The 22,974-nt window shown below is 43.5% G+C and overlaps 1 pseudogene; it reads left to right on the top strand.

Moving 5' to 3' along the window:
- The first annotated feature begins 1,458 nt into the window (after positions 1-1,458).
- Positions 1,459-2,758, top strand: LOC116271254 (annotated as a pseudogene).
- The last annotated feature ends 20,216 nt before the right edge of the window (positions 2,759-22,974 follow it).

The following is a 22,974-nucleotide window of genomic DNA, read 5'->3' as shown; positions in this document are numbered from 1 at the left end:
CTTGGCTCACTGCAACCTCTGCCTCCCAGGTTCAAGTGATTATCCTGCCTTAGCCTCCCAAGTAGCTGAGACTACAGGCATCCACCACCACATCTGGCTAATTTTTGTATTTTTAGTAGTTATGGGGTTTCACCACGTTGGCCAGGTTGGTTTCGAACTCCTGACCTCAGGTGATCGGCCTGCCTTGCCCTCCCAAAGTGCTGGGATTACAGGTGTGAGCCACCGTGCCCAGTCAGTTTTTAGTAGTTTTAGTAGAGATGGGGTTTCACCTTCTTGACCAGGCTGGTCTTGAACTCCTGACCTCAGGTGATCCACCTGCCTCAGCCTCCCAAAATGCTGGGAGTCCAGAGAGGTACTTTCTTGCTGATCCAGGAGACCTACCAGAATCTGGTCCTCCCAATGTGATGATCACCAGAATCCCTTATAGGGCTTTCAAAAAAGAGCATTCTGGTTCTAGTGAACATGATGTTCTCTTGTCTACTTGGCATCGGTGTAAAAACAGTTCTCCCTTCTTCCGCTGGCAACAGGATATTTATTTCTTGGGGAAACTCATTTTGTCTGATTTAGGTGGAGTCGGTACCGATTTCTCTACCACAGGCATGTACACATGGCTCAGGTTTTACCTATCAGAGAGCTATATCCTTCTGCCTACTGACTGGCTGAAAGATGGGCATGTGACCCAAGCTGGACCAATCAGATATCTCTCAGAGACTTCTGCTGAAACTACCAGGAAAAAGATATGCTCAATCTTTGAAGATAATGAGTGTAAAGACAAGGCAATAACGGAGATGCTGGGGACAATGATTTCATCAAGTGGAGAGCCCAGGAATGGAGTCATCTGGGCTCATTGTGATAAGAGAGCAGGAGAGGGAGGGGAGAGACAGAATCCTGAAGGCAGCATTTGATTCCCTGGATTTGATTCCCAGGTCTACACTTGACCCTGAGGCTTCAGTTTTGTGAACTAATAAATCCTCCTTCCTTTTTTTTCCTTTTTTTTTCTTTTTTAGCTTAAGTTAATTTCATTTGAGTTTCTGTCATCTTAGAACAAAACAGTTTGTATTAACACACTATTCTCATGAACACCCTGGCTCACTGGATCAGATATGGTGATGTTTAAACGTTAGAATACATACAATTTAAATGGAGGACTGAGTGTGGTGGCTGACAACTATAATCCCAGCACTTTGAGAGGTGGAGGTGGGCAGATCACTTGAGGCCAGGAGTTCAAGACCAGCTTGGCCAACATGGTGAAACCCCTTCTTTACTAAAATACAAAAAAAATTAGCTGGACATGGTGGAGCACAACTGTAGTCCCAGCTAGTCGGGAGGCTGAGGCAGGAGAATCACTTGAACTCGGGAGGCGGAGGTTGCAGTGAGCTGAGATCGCACCACTGCACTCCAGCCTGGGTGACAGAGCAAGACTCTGTTTCAAAAAAAAAAAAAAGGTAAAAAAATAAACAGAGGGCATTTTAAAACGCTGATTTCTGGGTCTTTCCCAGAAATTCTGATTTGGAAGGATAGAGTCCAGGAATCTTCATTTAGCAAGCACTCCAGGTGATTCTGATGGATAATCACACTTTGAAAATCACAGAATTAGAGCATCCTCCTGGGCCACAACTTCATAATGAAGAAAGGTGGCCAATTGTTGTGTGCCTTCTATGAGCCATACCCCTTGGCTATGTTATCTACTTACCTCATTTAATCCCGAGAACAAGAGGTCCCCAAAAAGAATTAGATATCTCCTTTTAGAGGAGTGAAGCGCCTGCTGCTGAAATTTGGGGGCAAATAACTGGAGTAGGCCTGCTGGGAACAGGACTTGTCAAAAGAACTATGTCTAGAAGGCTATGGTCCAAGGCCATTTTTGCCGGCTATAAGTGGGGTCTCCAGAATTAAAGGGAGAACACGGCTCTTCTTAAAATCAAGGTGTTTATGCCGTAGATGAAACAGAATTCTATTTGGGCAAGAGATACGCTTATGTATACAAAGCAAAGAACAACACAGTGACTCCTGGCGGCAAACCAAACAAAACCAGAGTAATCTGGGGAAAGGTAACTCAGGCCCACGGAAACAGTGGCATGGTACGTGCCAAATTCTGATGCCATCTTCCTCCTAAGGCTATTGGACACAGAATCCGAGTGATGCTGTACCCCCTCAAGGATTTAAACTAATGAAAAGTCAATAAATAAACGTGGATTTGTGCTTTTGTTAGAAAAAAAAAAGGTATCTCCCTTTAGATTTGCACAGTGATTTTGGATCAAAGTACAGCAGCAATTCTATTCTTAACATGGGCAGATGGAGGCAAGAAATAAAAGAAATAAAAGAATTCACCAAGTCTTCATTGATTTTCATTTCCAGATGTTAATAATTCCAAGGGTAAATGTAGCTAGGAGAACTTAATTAATTTCTTAAATAAAACCTACTTGTCTTATACATGTGAGCAAGAGAAGGTAATGTAGGTTTCAATAAACAGAATCATTAGCAGGTTACAGAGTCTGAGTAGTAAATACTATAGTTCAAGTTGTGAGAAACTGTCATTACATTACCCTGGTTGGAATCATCCTGTTTTGCGAAAATGTGGAGCTAGACCTTTCCACAGCTGGTCTCGGATCAATGATCTTTGTACTTTTTGTTTCTGGTTTCAGCTTATGAGAATAATTGCCTGTGGCTGGATGCAGTGACTCAAGCCGGTAATCCCAGCACACTGGCAGGCTGAGGTGGGTAGATCACTTGAGTCCAGCCTGGCCAACATGGTGAAACCCTGTCTCACCCAAAAATGCAAGAATTAGCTGGGTGTGGTGGTGTGTGCCTGTAGTCCCAGCTACTCAGGAGGCTGTGGCAGCAGGATTGCTTGGGCCTGGGAGGCAGAGATTGCAGTGAGCTGAGATTGAGCCACTGCATTCCAGCCTGGGCTACAGAGCCAGACCCCATCCCAAAATGGAGTTCTTCAGAAAAAGACCCTGAGACGAGGATTTACATGCAGTTGAATTTTTTTTTTTTTTTTTTTGAGACAGAGTTTTGTTCTTGTTGCCCAGGCTGGTGTGCAATGGCGCAGTCTCAGCTCACTGCAACCTCTTCCTCCTGGGTTCAAGTGATTCTTCTGCTTCAGCCTCCCAAGTAGCTGGGATTACAGGTGCCTGCCACCATGCCTGGCTAATTTTTTTGTATTTTCAGTACAGACAGGGTTTCACCATGTTGGCCAGACTGGTCTCAAACTCCTGACCTCATGCGATCCGCCTGCCTCGGCGTCCCAAAGTGTTGGGATTACAGGCATGAGCCATCGCGCCTGGCCACAGTTGATTGATTAAGGAAGCATTTATAGGAGAAATCCATGAGGGAAAGACAAGAAGCCAAGCATCTTAGTTGGCATTGCTATAAAGGAAAACCCAAGGCTGGATAATTTATATAGAAAACAAGTTTATTTGGCTCATGGTTCTGCAGGCTATACAAGAAGCATGGTGCCAGCATCTGCTTCTGGTGAGGGCTTCAGGGAGCTTCTTCTCATGGGGAAAAGTGAAGGGGAGCAGGCATCACATGGTGAGAGGAAGGAGGGAAGAGAGAGGGGAGGAAGGTGCCAGGCTCTTTTAACAATCAGATCTTGCAGTAGCTAATAGAGCAAGAAGTCACTCATTACCATTAAGACAGCATCAAGTCAAACACCCTCCATCAGGCCCCATCTTCAACTGTGGGGATCACGTTTCTTTTTTCTTTTCTTTTCTTTTCTTTTTTTTTTTTTTTGAGATGGTTTCTCGCTCTGTTGCCCAGACTGGAGTGCAGTGGCATGATCTTGACTCACTCCAACCTCTGCCTCTCAGGTTCAAGTGATTCTCCTACCTCAGCCTCCCAAGTGGCTGGGATTACAGGTGCCCACCACCACGCCCAGGTAATTTTTTTGTATTTTTAGTAGAGACAGAGTTTCACTATGTTGGCCGGGCTGGTCTCGAACTCCTGACCTCAGGTGATCCACCCACCTTGGCCTCCCAAAGTGCTGGGATTACAGGCGTGAGCCACTGCACCTGGCCCAGTTTTAGCCCATTTTCTACTGCTATAACAGAATACTACAGACTAGGTAGTTTATAAACAGCAGAAGTTTATGTGGCTCAGGGTTTTAGAGGCTGGGAGGTCCAACAGCATGGCGCTAGCATTGGTGAGGGTTATCCCATGACAGAAGGGCAAGAAAGGTGAATTCATCCTTTTTATTAGAAACTCACTCCTGTGATAACTAAGTCACTCCCCCAGCAACAACATTCACCCCTTTATGAGGGCAGAGACCTTACGGCCTAATCATTTCTTAAAAGTCCTACCTCTTAATACTGTTACAATGGCAATTAAATTTCAACATGAAGTTTAGAGGGGAATTTCAAACCATAGCAAAACCTTACCAGATGTATGGTTTGCAAATATTTTCTCCTATTTTGTAGATTTTCTCTTTATTCCGTTAATTATTTGATGTAATTTCATTTGTCTGTTTCTACTTTTGCCTGTGCTTTTGGATTGATATCCAAAGGACCATTACCCAGACTAATGTTATGGAGCTTTCCCCCATGTTTTCTTCTAGTAGTTATACAATTTCAAGTCTTCCATTCAAGTCTTTAATGCATTTTGAGTTGATTTTAGTGTATGGTGTGAAAAGAGAGTCTAATTCATTCTTCTGCATGTGAATATCCCATTTCCCCAACAGCATTTGTTGAAAAGACTGTTCTTTCCCCCATTGTGTGTTCTTTGCACCTTTGACAGAAATAATTGACTGTGTGAAAACATGGAACCAACTCAAATGACCATCAATCAACAAGTGAATAAAGAAACAGTGGTGTATATATACACACACACACACATATATATACACCACATATATGTATGATGGAATAATACTCAGCCACAAAAAGGAATGAATTAATGGCATTTTCAGCAACCTGGATGAGATTAGAGACTATTATTCTAAGTGAACTAACTCAGGAATGGAAAATACAACATCATATGTTCTCACTCATAAGTGGGAGCTAAGTTACGAGGATGCAAAGGCATAAGAATGACACAATGGACTTTGGGGACTGAGGGGGAAAGGGTGGGAAGCGGATGAGGGATAAAAGACCACAAATTGGGTTCAGTGTACACTGTTTGGGTGATGGGTGCACCAAAATCTTACAAATTACCACTAAAGAACTTACTCATGTAACCAAATGCCACCTGTTCCCCAATAACCTACAGAAATAAAAAAAAATTTTAAAAATCAATTGACTGTAAATGTGTGAATTTATTTCTGGGTTTTCTATTCTGTTCCATTGATCTATGTGTCTGTTTTTATCCTAGTACTACGATGGATTTTTTTGAAACCCATGTTGTTTGATTACTATAACTTTGTAGTATATTTTGAAGTCAGGTAGTGCGATGCTTCCAGGTTTGTTCTTTTTGCTCAAGCTTGCTTTGGCTATTCAAGATCTTTTGTAGTTCCATACAAATTTTAGAATTGTTTTTTCTATCTCTGTGAAAAATGTCATTTATATTTTGATAGGGATTGCACTGAATCTGTAGATCACTTTGTGTAGTATAGACATTTCAACAACATTAACTTTTCCCATCCATGCACATTGGGCGTCTTTCCATTTATTTGTGTCTTCCTTAATTTCTTTCATCAACGTTTTATATTGTTCAACATATAACAGGCCTTTTGTCTCTTTGGTTAAACATATTCCTAAGTATGATATTTTATTTTTTGTAGCTATCATAAATGGTATTGTTTTCTTGATTTCTTTTTTGTACAGTTTATTGTTAGTGTATGGAGATGTTGTTTATTTTTGTATGTTGGTTTTATATCCTGCAACTTTACCACATTTATTAGTTATATCAGTTTTTTTTTTTTTTTTTTTTTTTTTTTTTTTGGTGGCGTCTTTAAAGGTTTCTATCTATAAGGTCATGTTGTCCACAAACAGGGACAGTTTAAATTCTTTTTAAATTTAGGTGTCATTTATTTATTTCCCTTGCCTAATTGCTATGGCTAGGACTTAAAGGACTATGCTGAGAAGTAGTGAGAGTGGTCATCCTTGTTTTGTTCCTGATGTTAGAAGAATAGCTTTCAGCTTTTAACCGATGATGTGAAAATTTTCACCAGTGACGTTAGCTGTGAGTTGTCATATATGGCTCTTATTGTGTTGAGGTACATTTATTCTATACCTAATAAGCTGGGGACTTCCTATCATGAAAAGATGTTGAATTTTGTAAAGTACTTTTTCTGCATCTGTTAAGACAATCCTATAGTTTTTATCCTTTGTTTTGTTAATTAGCTCAGTAATTTTAAAGTGCATAATTTATTTGGCTTGTAGCACATTCACAATGGTGCACAACCAACATCACTATCTCATGCCGAAACTTTAAAAATCCCACCCCCCGCAAAAGCCAGTCATTCATTCATCTTTAGCCACCTTAGTGTAGTGATGCACGAGCACCCAGTATTTATTAGGTGCCTCGAGGAGGAACAACAGCCGTTTTCAATAAATCAAGTGTCCAGCATTGAGATCACAGGTCTGGTAATCATTCTCTGTGTCGCAGCGTTTCTAAGACTTCAGGTGTTCCTTTCAGCAGATCAGAGGTCTGATAATCATTCTGCATGTTGCAGCGTTTTTAAGACTTCAGGTGTTCCATTCAGCACTCGGAGACTTACCAAATGCCACTCTTTAAAAAAAATCCCTATTGGCCTGGATAATGTAAAACACTGAGCTGGCATCATGGTAAAAGACAATGTGATTCACTGTGATAGTTTCATCTTACCCTTCTAACTGATGCTTTCACTAAATTCCACCATGTAGCCCATTGTTCATCTACACTAATCATCAACATTCCTTAGCTCTATAACTTTATTCAAAATGTTCTCTCTTCCTAGAACACCCTTCCTTGGGACATTCTACTCATTTTTCAAGCCCATCGTCAGGGTCACTTCCTCTATGAAATCTTCCCTAAGGTTGATCTCTTCTTCCCACTTAACACCCACCGTGCATTGTCTAAACCTCTTTTCTCAGATGATATGCTGTGTTATCAGAATGACTTCCCTGTGTCTGTCTTTCTCTATCTGAATGTGAGCTTCCTGATGGCAGGGACCTTGTCTTGTTCATCTTTCAACTTTCCCATAGCTCAATAAGTATTTTCTGAATTGAATTGAATCACAGAATGTGTTAAAATGAATTTTGATAATATTTAATTAAAATATCTCCAGTAGTCTCAGGGGAAAAATTTGATTAGTATTTCTATTAGTTTATAGTAGCACAGTTTGCAGTTGCAAAAATATGGAACCAGCCCAAATGCCCATCAATCAAGTAGTGGATAAAGAAACTGTGGTATATGAACAACACACACTGGGGGATCAAGGGAGGGAAGTGGGGTTAGGGGTGGGGAGAGCATTTCTAGTATTTCTAGAAAAATATACATGTCTTAGGGCTTTTTTGGATGAAAGAAACGCAAATCTATTCAAATCATCTTAGGTATAAATTTATTTCTTAAGAAAGACAAAAATCTCAAAAAATCTGAAGTCAAGCTAGAGATCTGGTTCTCTAAAAGGAAAGGAGCTGAGATCATCCCAGGAATCAGCAGCAGTAGGAGCCCATGGACCTTCCCTCGAGTTATTATTTTTTCTTTCAGCTAATATTTATTGTGCACCTACTATGTGCTAGCAATGGTGGCAGACACTGGGCATACAACAGTCACTCAAGGATACTACAGTCTCTGCTCTCATGTGACTTTCACTCTGGTTCCTGATGTTAATGTAAATTGATTCTTCACCTCTATGCTCCCTCAGACTCAGTCTTTCCTAGTTCAAGTTCCTGAGGGGAATCTTTTTTGTTTGTTTATTTTTAATTTTTTATTTCCATGTGTTTTTGAGGAACAGGTGGTATTTGGCTACATGAGTATCCAAATCTTACTTTAGTGGTGATTTGTGAGATTTTGGTGCACCCATCAACTGAGTAGTATGCAGTAAACCCAATTTGTAGTCTTTTTTGTTTTTTTTTTTTTTTTGGAGGCGGAGTTTTGCTTTTATCACCCAGGCTGCAGTGCAGTGGTACAGTCTCGCCTCAGTGCAACCTCTGCCCCCTGGGTTCAAGTGATTCTCCCTGCCTAAGCTTACTGAGTAGCTGGGATTACAGGTGCCTGCCACCATGCCTGGCTAATTTTTGTATTTTTCGTAGAGACAAGGTTTTGTCATGTTGGCCAGGCTGGTCTCAAACTCTTGACCTCAGGTGATCCGCCCGCCTTAGCCTCCCAAAGTGCTGGGATTACAGGTGTGAGCCACCACACCTGGCCAATTTGTAGTCTTTTATCCCTCATCCCCTTCCCATCCTTTCCCCCTGAGTCCCCAAAGTCCATTGTGTCATTCTTATGCCTTTGCAACCTCATAGCTTAGTTCCCACTTATGAGTAGGAACGTACGATGTTTGGTTTTTCATTACTGAGTTACTTCACTTAGAATAATGGTCTCTAGTTCCATCCAGATTGCTGTGAATGCCATTAACTCATTCCTTTTCTGGCTGAGTACTATTCCATCATATATATATCTCAGTTTCTTTTTGTTTTAAGTTCTGGGATACATGTGCAGGATGTGCAGGTTTGTTACACAGGTAAATGTGTGCCATGGTGGTTTGCTGCACCTATCAACCCACAATGTAGGTATTAAGCCCAGCATGCATAAGCTATTCCTCCTAATGCTCTCCCCACCCCTAATCCCACTTCCCTCCCTTGATCCCCCAGTGTGTGTTGTTCATATACCACAGTTTCTTTATCCACTACTTGATTGATGGGCATTTGGGCTGGTTCTATATTTTTGCAATTGCAAACTGTGCTGCTATAAACATGGGTGTGCAAGTATCTTTTTTGCATAATGACTTCTTGTCCTCTGGGCAGACACCCAGTAGTGGGATTGCTGGATCAAATGGTAGTTCTACCTGAGGGGAATCTAATTGGCTGCTGGGCAGCATTGTGATCAGTTGGCTCCTTCTGGGTCAGGTGTTTGTCATTTCTGGTCATGGGTGCTCAGGAGATGAGAGCTGGGTGAGGGCAGGGCAAAGACTTTTCTCAGAGACGAGATCAACAGCTGGGTCAAGCACTCAAGTGTGCCTCATTAAAAAATCATCTTTATTGCACTTGATTTGTAAATATTTATGATTCATTTTATGTCCTATAAGGCAGTAGATTCCAAAGGCGATGCTAATAAAAGAAAAGCCATTTCATATTACGATAGTAACAGCATATGCTGCTGTGGGAAGCCAGGACAATTGCTGCTTTAATTTGAAAGAAAGTTCTGCTCAAGCAATTAGCTCTGTTACTGAATACCGTAGATCGGTTTTTCGTTATTTTCCCTCTCCTCCTCCTCCTCCTCCTCCCCCCCCCCCCCCCTCCCCCTCCCTCCTTCCTTTCCTTCCTCCCCCCTCCCTCCCTCCCTCCTCCCTCCTCCTTTCCTTCCTTCCCTCCCTTCCCTCCTTCCTTTCCCTCCCTTCCCTCCTTCCTTTCCCTCCCTTCCCTCCCTCCTTCCTTCCTTCCTTTCCTTTCTTTCGATTCCAGATCTTGCTCTGTCACCCAGCCTGGAGTGCAGTGGTGCAATCTCTGCTCACTGCAACCTCCACCTCCCAGTCTCAAGCAATCCTCTCACCTCAGCCTCCCAAGTAGCTGGGATTACAGGCGTCCGCCACCACGCCCGGCAAATCTTTGTATTATTAGTAGAGACGGGGTTTTACCATGTTGGCCAGGCTGGTTCTGAACTCCTGACCTCAAATGATCTGCCTGCCTTGGCCTCCCCAAGTTTTGGGGTTACAGGTGCGAGCCACTGTGACCAGCCTTTGACCTGTTTTCTAGGTGAAAAAAATCTGAGGGCCAGGTGATGGTGGTTCACAGTTGCAGTTCTGGCACTTTAAGAGGCCAAGGCGGGAGGATTGCTTGAGTCTAGGGGTTCGAGACCAGCCTGGGCAACCTACTGAAACCCTGTCCCTACCAAAAATACAAAAAATTATCGAGGTATGGTAATGTGTGCCTGTGGTCCCAGCTACTTGGGAGGCTGAGGTGGGAGGACTGCTTGAGCCCGGGATGTGGAGGTTGTAGTGAGCTGAGATTGCGCCACTACACTCCAGCTTGGGTGACACAGCCAGACTCTGTCAAAAAAAAAAAAAAAAAAAAAAAAGAAAAAGAAAAGGCTTTTCTTTGGTCGAGGTCAAGGTCAAGGATCTGTCAAAGGCAGAACTGGGAATGGAACTCAGGTTGCTGCTGTCATTATTAATCCATGCTAATTGACACTTGCTTTTTTCTTTTCATTTATCCTTCATCCATGCCTCCTTCTCTTTTCTTTTCCTTTTAAAAACTCTTTAATCAGTTTCTTTCCTTAAATTGTTAAAGCATACAGATGGTTTTAAAAAGTAATATATAAAAGTATACAGGGAAAAGTATTTCTCCCTCCCACTCTAGTTCCTATCCTTAGAGGCTACCACTGCTTCTAGCATATCTTTACAAAGATAGTCTATAGAGTCGAAGCATGCGTGTGTGTGTGTTATTATTTTTGCATTTTAAAACTATATCTTGAAGATCATATATATCATATATGTAACATCTTGGGCATCGGGAGTAGTCATACCTAAACTGAGGTTCAGTTTTTTAAAAAAACTCTTTTTTTTTAACCACTGTATAGTATTCCATTATTCCATGATATGAAAATACTGTAATTTATTTAGCCGAGTTCTCACTGATGGACATTTATGTTGCTTTCAATCCTCTACTATTACAAACAACGCCTTAAAGAGCACTCTTCATGCCCATCAATGATAGGCTGGATAAAGAAAATGTGGTACCTGTATACCATGGAATACTATGCAGCCATAAAAGGGAATGAGATCATGTCCTTTGCAGGGACATGGATGGAGCTGGAAGCCATTATCCTCAGCAAACTAACGCAGGAACAGAAAACCAAACATTGTATGTTCTCACTTATAATTGGGAGCTGAACAACGAGAACACGTGGACATAGGGAGGGGAGCAATACACACTGGGGTCCTGTAGGGGAGTGGGGTTGGGGGAGGAAGATCATCAGGAAAAATAGCTAATTCATGCTGGGCTTAATACCTAGTTGATGGGTTGACAGGTGCAGCAAACCACCATGGCACACGTTTACCTATGTAATGAACCATCCTGCACATTAACCCCAGAACTTAAAATAAAAATCAATTAAAAAAGCACTCTTCTACAAATGTCTTTGTGTATGTGTGAGTAATTCCTGCCCCTTCTTCTATCTTCTCCATCAAGTTAGTTCATGCAATCAGGAAAGAAAGAAAGAAAAAGGAACATTTGGTGGTGAGGTGATAGAGGCCTGAATAGAGAAAGTGGAGACACAGTATCTTGCTCAAGATCCTTTTAGTTGTGAGTAATAGGAATCAACTTGAACTTGAAAAATGGGAAGAAGGTAAGAGGAATTTATTGGCAGGTCCAGGAGTATCATACAGAACCCCCAAATCTCAGGAACCAGAAAGCCATCAACGATGTAGTCGAGTCTCTTTTTGACTTATTTCTTCTTCTCTCTGAAATCGAACTCATCTTCTCTTTCTGCTTCCCGACACTTTCTGCCCCTCTTTGTACATGGAGGAAGATGGTGACACCCTGTGGGACTCCAGTATGTGGATCCTCAGCACAGACTGGGTGACTTTTCCTTAGTCTAAGATGGATGATGAGGACCTGATTAACCACAAAAGTGACCTGATTATTGGTTAAATAATCAGCAAACCTGAACATGTTCCTCTTTTCTTAACATTTTGTTTGTTGGTTTTCGAGATGGAGTCTTGCAGTATTGCCCAGGCTGGAGTGCAGTGGCATGATCTTGGCTCACTGCAACCTCCACCTCCTGGGTTCAACAGATTCTCCTGCCTCAGCTTCCTGAGTATGGGACTACAGATGTGTGCCACCATACCTGGCTAATTTTTGTATTTTTTTGTAGAGACGGGTTTTGCCACGTTGGCCAGTCTGATCTCGAACTCCTGACCTCAGGTGATCTGCCTGCCTGGGCCTCCCAAAGTGCTGGGATTACGGTCGTAAGCCACCGTGCCTGGCCTCTTTACTTAACATTTTTTGATGAGGTGCCATCTATTATGGGAAAACTCTGAGCTTCTTAGCAAGGCATTTACATTTTTTAATCTGACCCTCTACTTGACCTTGCTGTCCAGTCTGTTCTGTTCAAATGCCCCAGATTCTGGTCATGCCAAACACTGAATCATTTTCTTATATATTCCAAGGATGCATGACTTGGCCGGGAGAGTACAAGGTAGATTTCCGTCCCACCTCATCCTTGCTTGGTTCCTCTCTGGAGTGCATGTCTCCATAACATGTGAGCAGAAGTAGGAAATTAGAGCCAGAAAAGATTAGAAAAAACCCTTGATCACAGGATGGGGGTTAATGCTGGGTTTTCCGTTATATGGATGTGGAGTTTGAATTATTTTTACTCAAGTTACAAAGGTCCTGGTGGTCCTGGTAATACAATGTCCATGGACAGTGAAATCTGGGGATAGCACCTGGGTTTCATAGGCACCTTTCCCACACTTTCAGATCTGCCTATTTTGCCCCTGTCCTGGCTAAGCTGGCTATGGCCTCTGAAGACACCATGACTCTCAGAGTTGGCACAGCTGATGTTGCTGATGGAGTGGATGTCCCTATGCACATTTGGAGCCCAGGAAGTCCATCACCAAGTCCTGTTGAGTCTGCTGATCTGTGGGATCGGTCCTCTGTTGTAACCTTGAATTACTGACTTTTTTTTTTTTTTTCCAAGACGGAATCTCACTCTGTTGCCCAGGCTAGAGTTTAGTGGCGTGAAGGCTCACTGCAACCTCTACCTCCCAGGTTCAAGCGATTCTCATGCCTCAGTCTCCCAAATAGCTGGGATTACAAGTGCCTGCCATCACACCTGGCTAATTTTTGTATTTTTAGTAGAGATGGGATTTCATCATGTTGCCCAGGCTGGTCTTGAACTCCTGACCTCAAGTGATCTGCCCATCTCGGCTTCCCAAAGTGTTGGGATTAAAAGTGTGAGCCACCATGCCTAGCCAATTATTGTCTTCTTATTTTTATCCTGGAATAAAGAGACCGACAGCGTTCCACTTCTAGCATTGAGTCCCCTGGTCTGTTCTCATTGAAGAAGCCAGAGTCATCCTTTAAAAATGCAAATCTTGGGCAGGTCACGTCTGCTTCAGTGTTACTTGTGTGCCCTAAGGTTAAAATTCAAACCTCCTACAAAACTCTGTTTGATCTGGACCTTGGTTACCTCTCAGCCTTAACCCCCATCTCCTCCCCACCCTCCTGGCTCATTAAGAGTTTTACCTAGCTCATGAACAGTTTAAGCATCATTTGCTATACTCGTTTTCTCTTGCTTTTGTAGCAAGTTACCACAAAAGTGTCTTAAAACAAGGGAAATTTATTCTCTTACAGTGCTGGAAATTAGAAGTCTCAGCTGAGTCCTAAGGGATTAAAATCAAAGTGTCAGCAGAGTTGGCTGATTCCTTCTGGAGGCTCCAGGGGAACATCTATTCCTTGCCCTGTTTTTTGGATTTTCATGTGCTTTTCCAGCTTTTGTGACTTGTGGACCCTACCTCCCCCTTCAAGAAACATCACTCCAATCTGTTCCTATTATCGTGTTTCCTTTTCCTCTTCTGTCATCAAATCTCCCTCAATTTTCTTTTTTTCTTTTTCCTTTTTTTTTTTGAGATAGAGTCTCACTCTGTCGCCCAAGCTGGAATGCAGTGGTGTGATCTCAGCTCACTGGAACCTCTGCCTCCCATGTTCAAGCAATTCTGCTGCCTCAGCCTTCCAAGTAGCTGGGATTACAGGCATGCACCACCATGCCTGGCTAATTTTTATATTTTTAGTCGAGACGGGGTTTCACCATGTTGACCAGGTTGGCCTCTAACTCCTGACCTCAGGTAATCCACCCACCTCGGCCTCTCAAAGTGCTGGGATTACAGGCGTGAGCCACTGCGACCTGGCCTCAATCTTCTTTCGATAAGAACATTTGTGATTACATTTAGGGCCAGCTTGGATGATTCAGGATATTTTTCTAATCTCCAGATCTTTAGTATAATCACATCTGCAAAGCCTCTTTTGCTAGGTAATAGGTTTTACGTTCCAGGGATTAGGACCTGGATATCTTGGGGGTTCATTCTGACTGCTGTAGCCCACCATTCTACCTTCCTGATGTCCAGGTTGTATTACATGTATTAAACTCTCCTCCTGGTTCCAACAGGATGCTTTCCTCTGATCACAGCAGCTATTACATATCTTATGATTGTCTGAAGGCAAGGGCTGGTTATAGACTCACCAACCCTCTGTCCTTCTCTGAGCACATAGGAAAACTACATGTCCCAGCTGACTTGCTCCTTCAATTTGTCTCATGTGACTGAGTTCAAGTAACGGAATATGGTGGGAATGATAAACGCCACTTCCAGGCTAGGCCAGATATTGCTCCATCTCATCCTTTCTCACCTCCTTCCACATGGCTGGAAGTAAATGATTTCAGGATGATGCTGGATTTCTAAGTCATCACTTATTGTGTTAAGGCACTGAGATTTTGGGCTTGTTTATCATAGCAGATGACCTATCCTGACTAATCAATTTTTTTTTATCGGATCGTAGGCTCTATCTTATTTATTGTTGACTCCAGACCCTAATGTAGTGTTTGGCACAAAGTGAACATCTAATTAGGGCTTGTCAAGTGAACAAGAGGCAGTCGGATTTGGGATGAGACATGGGGGTAGGAGCGGCTGGAGTGAGACTAGATGGACTTGTAATTGTCATTGTGAGAAGTGATAAGGGCCTGAACTAAAGCAGTGACAATGGAGATGCACGGAAAGGAAGGATTAGATATTCACATAGGAGGGAGAATTGACAGAACTTAGTGACTAAGTAGAAAGCTGAAACTGAATTCTTTCCTTACTCCTTATACAAAAATTAATTCAAGATGGATTAGAGACTTAAATGTTAGACCTAAAACCATAAAAACCCTAGAAGAAAACCTAGGTAATACCATTCAGGACATAGGCATGGGCAAGGACTTCATGTCTAAAACACCAAAAGCAATGGCAACAAAAGCCAGAATTGACAAATGGGATCTAATTAAACTAAAGAGCTTCTGCACAGCAAAAGAAACTACTGTCAGAGCGAACAGGCAACCTACAGAATGGGAGAAAATTTTTGCAATCTACTCATCTGACAAAGGGCTAATATCCAGAACCTACAAATAACTCAAACAAATTTACAAGAAAAAAACAAACAACCCCATCAAAAAGTGGGCAAAGGATATGAACAGACTATTGGGATATGGAAGCCGAGAAGCAGAGTGATGTCAAAGACCTCCCAGTTTACTGGCTTGGACATGTGTCTGCATATTGGTACACCAAACTTTCAAATATCCAGAGGTTATTCTGAATATGGAGGTGAAAACACAGCTTATTCAGCTCTCTATGACTGTTAGTTCTTTGGTTGCAGTAGAATTCATGTGTACCAACTTCTGAATCTGCAAAGTCCCTTTTGCCAGGTAATAGGTTTCAGGTTCTAGGGATTAGGACCTGATTAATCTAGGGATTAGCCCACCACTCTACCTTCCTGACCCCCACATTGTATTAAATGTATTAAACTCTCCCCTGAGTCCAATAGGATGCTATCTTCCAGTCATAGCATCTATTACATGTATTACAGTTGTCTTTTGAGGCAAAGGCTGGTTATATACTCACCAATCCTCTGAATATTGTTGGTTGCACAGCCTTGGTGATATGGAGATTTTCATTTGATTATGGTTGGTAGTAATGAGATTTAAGCTGTATGGTAAATTGATACAAAAAATAGGCTGCATTTATTCATGCATCACATATATGCATGCCCCGATTTTCAGTGTCACTTTGTGGCTCCTTCTATCAAGAGAAGTCTATTTCTTTACCCCTGAATCTGGACTGGCTTTATGGCATGATTTGGCAAGTAAAATGTAGCAAAAGTGATGGGGTGCATGTTCTGACATGGAGTCTCAACAGGATTTGTGTGTTCTCTCTCTCTTTCTTTCTTTCTTTCTTTCTTTCTTTTCTTTTCTCCCTCCCTCCCTCCCTTCCCTCCTTCCTTCCCTCCTTCCTTCCCTCCTTCCTTCCTTCCTTCCTTCCTTCCTTCCTTCCTTCCTTCCTTCCTTCCTTCCTTCCTTCCTTCCTTCCTTCCTTCCTTCCTTTTTCTTTCGAGACAAAGTCTTGCTCTATCACCAGGCTAGAGTACAATGGGTGATCTCGGCTCACTGCAACCTCTGCCTCCCGGGTTCAAGCAATTCTCCTGCCTCAGCAGGAGAGTCCCCAAGTAGCTGGGACTACAGGTGTGTGCCACCACGCCCAGCTAATTTTTGTATTTTTAGTAGAGATGGGGTTTCACCATGTTGGCCAGGATGGTCTCTATCTCTTGACCTGGTGATCCGCCTGCCTCGGCCTCCCAAAGTGCTGGGATTACAGGCGTGAGCCATCGCACCTGGCCTCTTCTTGCTTTCTTAGGACCTGCCAAGCCTCTAGGCAAAAAAGATTGGGCTAGCCTGAGGGAGTATGAGACCTCATGGAGTGGAGAAGAGCTGTCCCAGGTGTCTATTCGAGGTGAACCTGGACACAGCTGGCCTGCAATGACAGCAAATGCATGAGTGAGCCCATCCAAGATCAGGATCATCCAACTGAGAGCAACCTTAGTTGCCAGCCCACAGAACTGTTAATTAAATACAAATGGTGGTTGTGAGCCAGTAAGCTTTGGGGTGATTTGTTACATGGCAAAAACTAACTGATACATTCTGTATTTATAGGAGTTTGAGCAGAGAGACAGGGGTTCTGTAGAGTAAACAACTGTGGGGTTTTCATCTCGTCTCCATTGATTCCTGGGGATACACTAAGTTATTTTAATCAATGTAGTTAGCCAGAAAATGCATGATCCCAAAACCTATTTTGGTTTCAAAGCACAGTTGGAAGGAATTAAATTATTTAGATAATTGCTTCAACTTACTTCATTTGTAAACAAAAGCTACTGTGAAGCTCTTAAATTAGTGGTCACAGACTTGAATTTCACCTTTAATAAAAAGACTAAAAATTGGTGTCATTTAGCCCCAATGAACAGGTTTGCTAATTTTTCCCAATAAGAATTTTTTAAAATACCACACACATCCCTCATAAACACAAAACTAACATTTACTAACTTCAACGTTATTTGAGAAAGTAAACTGTGACTCTAATACAATGTCCAACAAATGTGAAAGGTGTTTACTCAACACATTTCATCAGCCTTATTTTTTCTCAATTTCCTATGAACCTTCAACACATACTGGTATTGTTCTAGCATTTGAGAACTGCTTTACTTTATTTTACTTATTTATTTATTTTTTTGAGATGGAGTTTCACTCTTGTCACCTAGGCTGGAGTGCAATGGCATGATCTCATCGCACTGCAACTTCCACTTCCCCGGTTCAAGCGATTCTCCTGCCTCAGCCTCCTGAGTAACTGAGATTACAGGAGCCCACCACCACGCACGGCTAATTTTTGTATTTTTGGTAGAGATAGGGTTTCACCGTGTTGGCCAGGCTAGTCTCGTCCTCCTGACCTCAGGTGATCTGCCCGCCTCAGCCTCCCAAAGTGCTGAGATTACAGGTGTGAGCCACCCTGCCTGACCTAAGAACTGCTTTTAAAGAGTGTCTACCAAAATTATTCCTGCTGTTTCTGAAAATGCTTACATGCATTTAACTGTGACTTCTCAAATGCCACCACCCCTGAGAAGCCATCCTTTCCTCTGTAAGTGGAGCTAAACATCCTCTTTTAAGTTCCTACAACCTTAATCCCTATTTCTGCTACAGGTGCATCACCTATTTACAGGACCAGCTACAATATTAGTGGTGCTCAGTGCAAAAGTCAAAATGATTTTTTCCAGTGCACAGCACTGAACCAAGCTTGGGGCCCTTTAGAGCATGGAGAACTGTGGGACTGCACAGGTCCCATACCCATAAGGCCTTCTCTGTCTCTATATTTCATCTTCCCCTGAAGATTTTGAGATCACGGAGGGCAAAGCCCTTGTCTCAGTCGTCTGTCTTCCTGGACATCAGTGCATTGCCTGGCATCTTGTCATCCTTCAGGTTTACTATAGTAAGAGTGACCATTTATTAAGCACTGCTGAGGTTCTATTCACTGACCACGTACTTTATGCAAAGTATCAATCATCTGTAACATTCTTGAGTAGAGGCACCCTTCTTATTCCCATCTTCCAGATGAGAAAACTAAGACTTGGAGAGATTAAGTGATTTATTCAAAGTCACAGACATCCTATGAGAAAGAGCCAGAAGTTAAACACAGCCATGAGTCAGTGGGTTTCAATCAATTTTGCCCCTCAGGGGACATTTGGCAATGCCTAGCAGCATTTTTGGTTGTCACAACCAGGGAGTGCTGCTGGCATCTAGTGAGTAGAGTCCAGGGATGCTGTTAAAAGTCCTACAGTGAACAAGACAGCACAAGACTTTCTCACCCACATGTTCCATACAGGGGCATATTCCCAATAAGTACCCACCTGTGATAGTGACTGTATTTACTGACTTGACGTGTTCAGAGGAAATCTACTGTTTTCTTTGCAGTGCAAAATGAACCCAGATGATTCTTCTCTCCTTTTAATATTTTTCAAAGACTCGGGAAACAGACTGGGGCAATTTTCCAGGGAGAGCGCTTCACCTCCCACCCACCCCAACACAGAATTATCCACTCCAAAGCGTCTATAGTGCTGAGATGGAGAAACCCTGGATTAAGGAAAGACCAAAGCCTGTGCTTCCTAAACTTCAGTTTTTAGTACCAGACACTTCACATTGCTTTATTTTTATTTCTTTATTTGTAAATACTATAATGTCTTTTTTTCCAAAATTGACTTTACATTGACAGACTTAATTAACTATACACCTTAAACATTTATTCCAGTGACTCCATGTTTGATGCGTTATTATTTTCTTTCTAATACACATTGAAATATCTGTAAAACTATTAATATGACGAAGATCTTTGTTGGGGTACCACCAAAAATAATCTTCCCTACCACCACCAGTCCGGGGGAACCAAACTTCAGACCTAGTTCACATTTTTTTTTTTTTTTTTCAGATGGAGTTTCCCTCTGTTGCCCAGGCTGGAGTGCAGTGGCGCCATCTTGGCTCACTGCAACCTCTGCCTCGCAGGTTCAAGGGATTCTCCTGCCTCAGCCTCCCGAGTAGCTGGGATTACAGGCGTGCACCACCATGCCTGGCTAATTTTTGTATTTTTAGTAGAGATGAGGTTTCACCATATTGGCCAGGCTGGTCTTGAACTCCTGACCTCGTGATCCGCCCACCTCAGCCTCCCAAAGTGTTGGGATTACAGGCATGAGCTACCGTGCCTGGCCCAGACCTAGTTCACTTCTATAAGGTTTCCCTCATCTCTTCAGGAGAGAATAAAATACATCAAATCAGCTTGTTGCTTGAAACTGGCAAGGTGCTAGCTACATTTCACTTCTGATTTTTTTTCTGTCTTTTTTTTCTCCTCTAGGCTAATAGTTGCTTAAAAACCTCTTTGAAACCCTAAAAGCCACCTGAGGAGGACAATTAACAAACCACTCATTCTGGTGAGGGCCAGAGCACATATAATTCAATTTGTTGAGTTGCTTATGGAAAGTGGTTGCAATGTCCTGGTAACCAAACATCCTTTGTTATTAAGACATGGTTCCCTTCTCTAATTGTTAGGGAGTACAATTGCATTCTTGTTGCTGTGTGTACTGCAGTCGGACATAATTAAGGCTAGAGCAAATGAGATTCTTTAGATATTAAAAGTGCCTGTGTTGTAAATAATAATGTCATCCTCTCTTTCATAGAAAGCATTTTCACTAAGAGTTGCATTTTAATATCAATGCGTTTGCAGGAATTCATTTGGGTCATGGTGGGGGGACATTGATGATGATTTTTAATCTTACATGAGTTCACCAGGTGTTCCAATTAGGTCATTTATAACCCTCATCCCTCCCAACAAGGAGCCCTGAAATAAGTACTTCCTCATTCACATTTTCCATACAGGGGTTTGTTCCCAATAAGTACCCACCCATGATAATAACTGTATTTACTGACTTGATGTGCTTAGAGGAAATTGACTTCTTTCTTTGCAGAGCAAAGTGAACCCAGAGGATTCTTCCCTCTTTTTAATATTTTTCAAAGGCTTGGGAAACAGGCTGGGGCAATATATCAGGGAGTGGCGGTCACTATAGCAGACAGGAACAGGAAGGGAATCTGGTTTGGGGAAAGCTCATGGGGGGGATAGGAGGTTTAAGGTTTAGAATCACTGGCACATAAGCCACACAGGGTGGCTCCCTGCTTCTTTCCCAAGCACAAGCTCTGCACTCTTCTTGACACAAACAGGGGGCAGTCTCTGTTAATTAAAGTGAGGAGCAGCAGCCACAGTGAGTCTCCTCTGAGGACCGGAGTCAAATGTCCGGTGACATGCAATATTTTACAGAGATTGGAAACAGATTCTGAAATGGACTTTTCTGTCCAGATTTTGTCTCTTTTTTTCTGAAGTATTTTTTAAAATCAAATTTACAAGTACCTTAAAACTCCCAACCCTTGGAGAAAGGTGTCTGTGACCTACTGTTCTCCCATGTCTGTGGTTAAACTCTGCCCTAATACCTGCTGAGTAGGAGTCACACAGAGTGGAGGAAGAGGCCTGGATTAGGAGTCGGGCATCTAAATCCAGCCCTGGTGGGACCACTGCTGGCCATGTGATCTCCCACAAAGCTCTTAACCTCTGAGCCACAGCTTCCTGGAACATAGGAAGCTCCCTGGAGGTCCCTTTCCATTTCCAATGTAGTATATAGAAAACTCCCACCCTTTATATACATAATGACAGCAGACACTCCATCATCCGTGCCCTGAGTGTTCCTTTCCTCTCTCGGTTTAAGACAAAGCCTTGCATAAAATATCCTAATTAATTAATACAGCCCATGCATGTTTTTGAGTGTTTACCATGCGTAGAACTGTACCCCCCGGGCTGCACCCTCCAGCCCTGCGCACAACCCAAAAGGCTCAAATCCCTGGGGTTGCATGCAGGGCTGGAGGGTGCAGCCATGGACTGGAAAGGCAGCCCCATATGCATGGGTTCTAGGTGCTGGGGACATGGTATGGGAGTCAAGGCCCTCTCCATTACACAGTTTACATCTCAGTGCAGGCAGACAAATGAAAACGCAAATACATAATGTAGTAGGCGGTAGATAGAAAGTTTGGAGTCCTATTTTATGTAGCGGCTGGAGGGCAGTTTCTGGACTCAAATTTCTTGGGTCAAATGTCAACTCTGGCACTCATTTCGCAAAGCTACTTGGGCAGCTGGTTTAACTGCTTTGGGGCCCATTCTCTCCCTCTGTTGTGTGAGCCTGGTACTATTACCTAAGAGAGAGAGAGAGTTACATGAAACCAGTCACTCGGTGGTTCAGCAAATATTTCCAGACTGTCTGCTATATGCTGGGCACTGCTCTGAGCTTCCTTGAGGAGCCGCTTTTAGAAAAAGCAAGCTTAGTGGGTATGTTGCAGGCACTGAATAAATGTCAGCTCTCATTAGCTCTCACACACCAGTGCTTGTGTTTGTAGGACTCACAAGGTGGTGGTGGGCGTGGGTTGCCAGTCATGACAGACTTTCCATACTGTCCTATTTTGGGGATCCTATTATAATGAATCTGGTGAATTTGGATTAAATGTGTTCATACCTTCCCCAGGTGGGTTTGGAATATGATACTCCTGGGTATGCCCTGTCAGTCCTGCTGTGTGTTTGCAAATCTTTTTTGAAACATCAAAAGGTGACTTTTGTTTTTCAAAGAGAAGGGGCGATTAGCCAAACTTCCTCTCATTTGGAGAAAACTTGCAACAGAGTCCCAATAAATCCTCCCACGCTTTCTCAATTCGGGGGACCCTAGTAAACCATTTTACGTGTCGCCCAACTTTTCGTTCTCTGAAGGTGCCCTGAAAAGCCCTTGACTGCAGCCAAGTGGAGAGGAGGGTTGTGGAAACATTATCTCCTTGCAAATCGCCTAGCAGCCTGCAAAGTGTATACTTAGTTAATGCAATTAAAAAACAAAACGTCGGGGCGTGGGGAGATCTAAATTTGGTGTAGCAGCTTTGGTGCAAATCCTGTTTTGGGGCTACTGGAGTCAAATTCAAGCAGAGAAGAGAAAGAGGTGGGAGAAATGAGAGAGGGCCTCCGGGGAGCTGGAATTCGCTAGGAGAGAGAGGGCAGATTTGAAAACACAGAGGAGACGGGAGGCTGGAAGCCGAGGAAGCAAGGCAGAGCTCTGCAGCCCCCGGTGAGGATTTCCGGGGGGATCCGTGGGGACAGGGGACAGTCAGCTCCGGAGACCGATGCGCGTGCTCTAGGTCCGGGAGGGTGGCTGAGGCTGGGTGCCCAGGCCTTGCGCTGCGCCAGATCCGGGAGCGCAGAGGCGGCGCCGCGGTGTGCCCTCCTGTGGAGCGCAGAGAACGCTGCGGGGGCGAAGAGGGACAGAAAGCGGCAGGTTCGAGGGGCTGGGGGACTTCCAAGGAAAGACCTTCCAGGACACGCCATAGCCTCGGCCTTGTTCCGCTGTCCTCTTACCCCCGACCTTCTTTGATGAGTTCGTCCCAAGCCCCTCTCCCCGGAGGGTGCTTATCCCCGGCCCAGGGGCTTGCCACCTGTCCTTCCCAGCTCCGCCTGGGTCCTTGCGTGGGCCCAGGGAGTTGAGCCATGCGGGTTCCGCGCGCAGGTCTGGAGGGCGCAGCCGGGAAGGGCAAGGCGGCCCCGCACGCCTGGGAGGGGCGATCCTAACCAGACTGCACCCAGTCTGTCTTGGAGTGAAAGCCACGTAGTCTGTCCCCATCCTCTCCGAGTCATCCTTTCCCTGATGGACAGATTTCGGCCGCCGCTCCTGCGCACGCACCAGTGAAAAAGCTACCAGCTGAGCC

This window comes from Papio anubis, chromosome 18, assembly GCF_008728515.1.
Source record: "Papio anubis isolate 15944 chromosome 18, Panubis1.0, whole genome shotgun sequence".
Classification (NCBI taxonomy): Eukaryota; Metazoa; Chordata; class Mammalia; order Primates; family Cercopithecidae; genus Papio; species Papio anubis.
The sequence above is the reverse complement of the archived record's forward strand: the minus strand, read 5'-3'. Positions and strand labels throughout refer to the sequence as shown.